The sequence below is a fragment of the Engystomops pustulosus genome, chromosome 5 (assembly GCF_040894005.1).
Source record: "Engystomops pustulosus chromosome 5, aEngPut4.maternal, whole genome shotgun sequence".
NCBI classification, from domain to species: Eukaryota; Metazoa; Chordata; class Amphibia; order Anura; family Leptodactylidae; genus Engystomops; species Engystomops pustulosus.
Window position 1 is genome coordinate 130922115 of NC_092415.1, and position 7317 is coordinate 130929431.

Sequence of the window (7317 nt, forward strand, 5' to 3'; positions counted from 1 at the left end):
CTGGTTCTCACTATTTTGGGGGTAGTCCACCAAGGCGCAGACTGACATGTTTGTTTATGACAATTTTAAAGCTGCAATTTCTCTTTCAAATATCAGGCCATAATCACTTGCGACTTGCATTGCTGACAGTTCTGGGATGTAGTCCTAGGGTGCGGTCTCATGGTGCATTCTTAACCACACTGAAAGCTCATGCTTTCCAAGAACTGACCAAGAAGTCGCTGTGTGACAGCACCCTTAGGCCCCTTCCACACTTGCGTTTTTCATGCGCGTTTTTTCTGCGCGTGCGTTTGAAGCGCAGAACTTGCATTGCACTCTGACCCATTGTAATCAATAGGTCTTTTCAGACTTGCATTTTTTTTAACGCGCATTGAAATCTCGGCATGCTCTACTTTTGCAAGTCACGCGCGTGAAAAACGCACCATACAAGTCTATGGAGACGCATCAAAAACGCATTGCACTCTGAGACACTTGCAAGTGCAATGCGTTTTTCACGCAGCAATTGCCACTGAAAAGATAGAACTCAGTCCTGAGTCCCTTCACGCACATTACCTGCGCGTGAAAAACACATTGAAATTGCATTGAAAACGCGCGTGAAAAACTGAGACACTGAACAAACTCTGACTGAAAACTGATTGAACTCTGATGTAAAATGTGCGTTTTTCACTGACCAAACCCTGATCCAGGCCCGGCGTCAGCACCCGGCTGACCTGGGCAAGTGCCGGGGCCCCAGAGCTTCCAAGGGGCCCACCACGACCATGTTCGGGTTCACCAATTTAAAAGGCAGCCCCCGCTGATTGCAGGCCGCATAGGAGGTGGGATGGAGAAGGACCTTGGCAGCCCTGCCCTACCCACCTTACATGTGGCCGCTCCGCCCTGCCTGCCCTACCCTACCCAGCCCACCCGCTTCACCTGCGACCCGGTCCGCGCGCCTTCCATCTCACCTGGCCGAGCACTTCACATCCGGCCCGGCCTGCGCGCCTCATGTACGGCCCAGGCCGCACGCATCACAGGCCTGTCCGCCCTCTCCTACGCGGTCCCCTTCCACGTCCCGACCGAGTGACATCCAGCTGGGGTAAGTATAATTGCTATATGTGTAAATACATGTATATGTGTTTATGTGTATATATGTTGTATATGTGTGTGTATGTTGTATATACTGGATGTATGTGTATATATGCTGTATATGTGTGTGTATGTTGTATATACAGGGTGTATGTGTATATATGCTGTATATCTGTGTGTATGCTGCATATACTGGATGTATGTGTATATATGCTGTATATCTGTGTGTATGCTGCATATACTGGATGTATGTGTATATATGCTGTATATCTGTGTGTATGTGTTGTGTATATACTGGATGTATGTGTATATATGTTGTATAGCTGTGTGTATGCTGCATATATTGGATGTAAGTGTATATATGCTGTATATCTGTGTGTATGCTGTATATACTGGATGTATGTGTATATATGCTGTATAGCTATGTGTATTTGTTGTATATACTGGATGCGTGTGTATATACAGTATACTGTATATCTGTGTGTATGTGTTGTATATACTGGATGCGTGTGTATATATGCTGTATATCTTTGTGTATGTGTTGTATATATTGGATGCGTGTGTATATATGCTGTATATCTGTGCGTTTGTGCTGTATATACTGGATGGGTGTATATATATGCTATATATCTGTGCATATGTGTTGTATATACTGGATGCGTGTGTATATATGCTGTATATCTGTGTGTATGTGTTGTATATACTGGATGCATGTGTATATATGCTGTATAGCTGTGTGTATGTGTTGTATATGCTGGATGTGTGTATATATGCTGTATAGCTGTGCGTATGTATTGTATATACTGGATGTGTGTGTATACATGCTGTATATCTGTGTGTATGTGTTGTATATACTGGATGTGTGTGTATATATGCTGTATATCTGTGTGTATGTGTTGTATATACTGGATGCGTGTGTATATATGCTGTATAGCTGTGTGTATGTATTGTATATACTGGATGTGTGTGTATATATGTTGTATATACTGTGTGTGTGTGTATATATGCTGTATATCTGTGTGTATGTGTTGTATATACTGGATGCATGTGTATATATGCTGTATAGCTGTATGTGTTGTATATGCTGGATGTGTGTATATATGCTGTATATCTGTGCGTATGTATTGTATATACTGGATGTGTTTGTAAAGATACAAAACAGGAAAGCAGCACTCCGTGGAAAAATGGTGTTTATTTCGCCAGTGGGCAGATGCAACGTTTCAGCTGTCTCTATGCAGCCATTTTCAAGCATAGTGAATGTTAGTACAAGGCGGGTTTTTATCACCCACAGGATGTGACATCATTAAACAAGTGACATTGAATAAAATATTCAAAATGACATCAATATGTGATTAATAGTGATACAGTAGTGATACATAGTTTCAGTGAATCAATAAAGAACATAATTAGTGCAAATTACAAAGTTTGCCTGCGGACAAACAGCCCAGGGATCCGTCATGCCTACATAAAAAAGTCAAAGGCGCATGTCTAAAAGGGGGTTACCTAGGTAACCAAGAAAACACAACACTGATGAGGCACACGGGGGGGGGGAAGGAGAGAGGGTTTAAGTACAATAGGAGAAAGGCGGCACAAGAGACTCTAAAAACCCACACGTCAAGATACGAGCTTACCTCAACCCGGATCACATGAGGCTCCCGGAGGGGACTAGCTGGGACGGTGCGACTGCGTTGCGGAGTGCCCGTGAGGCACCCGCCGCAATCGATCATGTCTCTCAGCAACGTCACTCACGCAGGGACGCCTCTACTCTCGCGAGAGTGTCCAGATCGGGCAGCGGCCATCTTGGAAGTGGGAAGGATGAGTACAAGTGCCAATATCAAGGTAAGTAAGGACTTGAACACAGGATTATAAGCACAGAAGTATGTATAGAGTCGCTTGGTGTGAATATAATGAAGAAAGTTGTTGGTAATGGTGGTTCTATGCCACCAATCCATCCAAGATAACAGTAGGGAGTATTAAAGCGACCTCTCTCCTTCCCCCCCCCCCCCGTGTGCCTCATCAGTGTTGTGTTTTCTTGGTTACCTAGGTAACCCCCTTTTAGACATGCGCCTTTGACTTTTTTATGTAGGCATGACGGATCCCTGGGCTGTTTGTCCGCAGGCAAACTTTGTAATTTGCACTAATTATGTTCTCTATTGATTCACTGAAACTATGTATCACTACTGTATCACTATTAATCACATATTGATGTCATTTTGAATATTTTATTCAATGTCACTTGTTTAATGATGTCACATCCTGTGGGTGATAAAAACCCGCCTTGTACTAACATTCACTATGCTTGAAAATGGCTGCATAGAGACAGCTGAAACGTTGCATCTGCCCACTGGTGAAATAAACACCATTTTTCCACGGAGTGCTGCTTTCCTGTTTTGTATCTTGATTATCCATGGGATTTGGAGTCGGATCCTTTTGAAGCTTTGCACCCACTACGAATTTTAATTCGTCTTTTTCATTGTGCTGCTCCCCACTCACATTTTTTCCTGCTGGATGTGTTTGTATATATTCTGTCTATCTGTGCGTATGTGTTTTGGTATTTTAAGTTTTTGTTGTTTAATGTACATAAGTTCACTGTTAAGGGGCCCACTGAGGCTCTATCGCCCAAGGGGCCAGTGAAACCTGGAGCCGGCCCTGCCCTGATCGCACCCTGATCAAACTATAACGTGATCTGCAACGCAAGTGTGGAAGGGGCCATAAAGGTGGGACTATCAGTGACCGACAGCCCTTCATGTAAGAATGCATAGAGATATCGAAATGCCCGTATGAGTAGAGGTCTGCCCTCAAGCAAAGAAAGTACACAGATGAAAATTAAAGGTGTTGTCCATTATTTTGCAAACAACAGCCCGAAAGGGTTATAGTTAGCACAAATACTTTCCCATTTCAGAAACTTCAGTGGCATATTGAGACATTTTCTCCTTTGTTTTCTTAATTAAATTAAAATTAGGCTGTGAAAATGAAAAAAAACATATTTATTTTTCCAACAAATGACATTTTAGCCCCTGTATTCACAAATGGTTAGTTGAGACAATACACTCTATAGTTTGCTACACTGTTTCTCTCCAGTATAATAATACCCAATATATGGCCATAAACCGCTGCTATAGGGGCACATGGTGGGGGTGGAAAGGGAAAGAGCACTACTTCACTTTTGGAAGGTAGATTTTGCTGATATAGTTTTAAGGGGCTCAGCTAAAAATGCAGGACCCCTGAGTGTGGACATTGTAATGTCAGACGTTTATTATATCTTAATAACATCTCAGAGGTCTTATACACTCTTTACAAAAGAAATATCTTGCTCAACCGTAAGCTCTCACTGTAGGCACCAAACTAGCACCAAACAAGACCAGACTAGCAGGTCTCTATATTCATTGTTCACGATGGGTCCAACATCCTCCTCCCATTTCTGTCGGAATAAAAATTGGAAATCATCTAGGAATCTACCCTGAAGCCAGGAGCCAGGAAAGAGATCATTACCGGTGTTTTTTCTTACCAATATATGTGTCATGGGTGCTCCTGCGACCCATTTCCTGGATCACATGCGCACCCATGCCCCTCTCAGCTGCTCCGGACCCCCGGCGATCCACTCACCTCACCACAATCCAGCGATGACTCCGGCGCCATAATTGCGCCGGCCGGCCAGCCATTCTACTTAAAGGGAACCTACCACCACGAATCTACCTATAAAGGTAGATCGGGTGGTAGGTGGATGTAAGGGACGTGAGGAGAGCTATTTTTAGAGCTAATCCTCACGTCCCCGCTAACTTTTGGTACACTTTATTGACCTAATATGTAAATTTCGTTATGCAGCTACTGGGGCGTGGAGTAGCCGGCACGAGGCTACACAGCGCGGCTACTCCACACTCCAGTAGCCACATTACTCCTCCTACCCTGTTGTGTGCCCTCGTCCGCCGGCTGAGCAGTCCGAGACCGGAGCTACTGCACATGCACATGTCCTCGTAGCTGCGCGCCGCAAACAACAGGGTAGGAGGAGTAATGTGGCTACTGGGGCGTGGAGTAGCCACGCTGTGTAGCCTAGTGCCAGCTACTCCACGCCCCAGTAGCCGCATAACGAAATTTACACATTAGGTCAATAAAGTGTACCAAAGGTTAGCAGGGACGTGAGGATTAGCTCTAAAAAGAGCTCTCCTCACGTCCCTTACATCCACCTACCACCCGATCTACCTTTATAGGTAGATTCGTGGTGGTAGGTTCTCTTTAAATTCCAGCCCCTTCCTGTGTGCCCTGCCGGATCTTTGTGCCACAAAGCCTTAGAAAAAGCTCCCCAGCGATATTCCTGCGTTCCTGTGTCTCCTGCGTTCCCGTGTCTCTTTCGTTCCTGTGTGTTCTCGTGTATTCTGCATTCCTGCTCCTATGTGTTTCTGCTCCTGAGTTCCTGCGTTCCAGTATTCCGATTCCCATCTGCCTGGACCTCCCGTTGCTGACTCCGGATTGGACTTGACGTTGCATCTCTGCCATCTGCCCTGACCCTGTGCCTGGACCTGACCCCGCGACTGTCTCCTACTAAGGTACCTCGACCTCGTCTGCCACCGCGTGCTAGTCGGTACCCTGCCGCAGCAAGTCCATCCCGCTTTTCCGGTCACCGATGTCAGCTAGTACCAGCTGTCTCTATGCAGCCATTTTCAAGCATAGTGAATGTTAGTACAAGGCGGGTTTTTATCACCCACAGGATGTGACATCATTAAACAAGTGACATTGAATAAAATATTCAAAATGACATCAATATGTGATTAATAGTGATACAGTAGTGATACATAGTTTCAGTGAATCAATAAAGAACATAATTAGTGCAAATTACAAAGTTTGCCTGCGGACAAACAGCCCAGGGATCCGTCATGCCTACATAAAAAAGTCAAAGGCGCATGTCTAAAAGGGGGTTACCTAGGTAACCAAGAAAACACAACACTGATGAGGCACACGGGGGGGGGGAAGGAGAGAGGGTTTAAGTACAATAGGAGAAAGGCGGCACAAGAGACTCTAAAAACCCACACGTCAAGATACGAGCTTACCTCAACCCGGATCACATGAGGCTCCCGGAGGGGACTAGCTGGGACGGTGCGACTGCGTTGCGGAGTGCCCGTGAGGCACCCGCCGCAATCGATCATGTCTCTCAGCAACGTCACTCACGCAGGGACGCCTCTACTCTCGCGAGAGTGTCCAGATCGGGCAGCGGCCATCTTGGAAGTGGGAAGGATGAGTACAAGTGCCAATATCAAGGTAAGTAAGGACTTGAACACAGGATTATAAGCACAGAAGTATGTATAGAGTCGCTTGGTGTGAATATAATGAAGAAAGTTGTTGGTAATGGTGGTTCTATGCCACCAATCCATCCAAGATAACAGTAGGGAGTATTAAAGCGACCTCTCTCCTTCCCCCCCCCCCCCCGTGTGCCTCATCAGTGTTGTGTTTTCTTGGTTACCTAGGTAACCCCCTTTTAGACATGCGCCTTTGACTTTTTTATGTAGGCATGACGGATCCCTGGGCTGTTTGTCCGCAGGCAAACTTTGTAATTTGCACTAATTATGTTCTCTATTGATTCACTGAAACTATGTATCACTACTGTATCACTATTAATCACATATTGATGTCATTTTGAATATTTTATTCAATGTCACTTGTTTAATGATGTCACATCCTGTGGGTGATAAAAACCCGCCTTGTACTAACATTCACTATGCTTGAAAATGGCTGCATAGAGACAGCTGAAACGTTGCATCTGCCCACTGGTGAAATAAACACCATTTTTCCACGGAGTGCTGCTTTCCTGTTTTGTATCTTGATTATCCATGGGATTTGGAGTCGGATCCTTTTGAAGCTTTGCACCCACTACGAATTTTAATTCGTCTTTTTCATTGTGCTGCTCCCCACTCACATTTTTTCCTGCTGGATGTGTTTGTATATATTCTGTCTATCTGTGCGTATGTGTTTTGGTATTTTAAGTTTTTGTTGTTTAATGTACATAAGTTCACTGTTAAGGGGCCCACTGAGGCTCTATCGCCCAAGGGGCCAGTGAAACCTGGAGCCGGCCCTGCCCTGATCGCACCCTGATCAAACTATAACGTGATCTGCAACGCAAGTGTGGAAGGGGCCATAAAGGTGGGACTATCAGTGACCGACAGCCCTTCATGTAAGAATGCATAGAGATATCGAAATGCCCGTATGAGTAGAGGTCTGCCCTCAAGCAAAGAAAGTACACAGATGAAAATTAAAGGTGTTGTC